The sequence below is a fragment of the Bos indicus x Bos taurus genome, chromosome 3, assembly GCF_003369695.1.
Source record: "Bos indicus x Bos taurus breed Angus x Brahman F1 hybrid chromosome 3, Bos_hybrid_MaternalHap_v2.0, whole genome shotgun sequence".
Lineage (NCBI taxonomy): Eukaryota > Metazoa > Chordata > Mammalia > Artiodactyla > Bovidae > Bos > Bos indicus x Bos taurus.
Genome location: NC_040078.1, coordinates 20,918,533 through 20,920,048, shown reverse-complemented (window position 1 = coordinate 20,920,048; position 1,516 = coordinate 20,918,533). Strand labels below are relative to the sequence as shown.

The following is a 1,516-nucleotide window of genomic DNA, read 5'->3' as shown; positions in this document are numbered from 1 at the left end:
TAGCCAACAAAAATCTATTGTATAGCACATGGAACTCTGCACAGTGTTATATGGCAGCCTGGATGGGAAGGGGTTTTGGGGGAGGAGTGGATACATGTATATGTACGGCTGAGTCCTGTTGTTGTTAATTGGCTATACCCCAAAACAAAATAAAAAGTACAAAAAATACAGAGAACATTCATTCTCATAAAAAATAAAGCTTTAATTGAATGTAACAAAAAGTTACATTTTTCATTAAACTTTTTTTGAATGAGTCTCAAATTCTGTGACAGACTTTTGGTCAAGTTGTTTTCATTAAAAAGTACTGATTTTAAAAACTAATAACTTAAAACTGCCACACACAAAATATATGGTCCACAAAACATTCTCCTTTCCTTCTGAAGGTTTTATAATGCATTTTTATCATTAGCCAGTCTTTTACTATTAAACTTAAATGGCCAATTGAGATGAACAGTTCTGAGACTGTTCTTCCACCACTGATTAAGACTGGGGTGGCAGACTTGGGGGATAATATTCATTTAGCCTTCTGAGCTTTCTGGCAGACTTGGTGACCTTACCAGCTCCATCTGCCTTCTTGTCCACTGCTCTGATGACACCCACAGTGACAGTCTGTCTCATGTTACACACAGCAAAACGGCCCAGGGGAGGATAGTCAGAGAAGCTCTCAAGGCACACAGGCTTGCCAGAAACCATATGAACAATGACAGCATCACCAGATTTCAAGAATTTAGGGCCATCTTGCAGCTTTTTCCCAGAATGGCAATCAATCTTCTTCTTCAGCTCAGCAAACTTGCAAGCAATGTGAGCTGTGTGACAATCCAGCACAGGTGCATATCCAGCACTGATCTGGCCTGGATGGTTCAAAATAATCACCTGAGCTGGGAAGCCAGCTGCTTCCATTGGTGGGTCATTTTTGCTGTCACCAGCCACACTGACACAACGAACATCTTTGACAGACATGTTCTTGACACCGAAGCCAACATTGTCCCCAGGAAGGGCTTCACTCAATGCTTCAAGGTGCATTTCTACAGACTTCATTTCAGTTGTTACATTGACTGCAAAATGCTGGGCTGGATGAAGCACAAGTTAGAATCAAGATTGCCGGGAGAAATATCAATAACCTTAGATATGCAGATGACACCACCCTTATGGCAGAAAGCGAAGAACTAAAGAGCCTCTTGAAAGTCAAAGAGGAGAGTAAAAAAGCTGGCTTAAAACTCAACATTCAAAAACTTAAAGATTATGGCATCTGGTCCCATCACTTCACGGCAGATAGATGGGGAAACAATGGAATCAGTGACAGACTTTCTTTTCTTGGGCTCCAAAATCACTGCAGATGGTGACTGCAGCCATGAAATTAAAAGATGCTTGCTCCTTGAAAGAAAAGCTATGACAAACCTAGACAGCATATTAAAAAGCAAAGACTTTGCCAACAAAGGTCTGTCTAGTCAAAGCAATGGTTTTTCCAGTAGTCACGTATGGATGTGAGAGTTACACCATAAAGAAGGCTGAGCAC

The 1,516-nt window shown here is 40.9% G+C and overlaps 1 pseudogene; it reads right to left on the bottom strand.

The window, feature by feature from the left end:
• Positions 1 to 227: 227 nt before the first annotated feature.
• LOC113890461 lies at positions 228 to 1,121 on the bottom strand (annotated as a pseudogene).
• Positions 1,122 to 1,516: the final 395 nt, after the last annotated feature.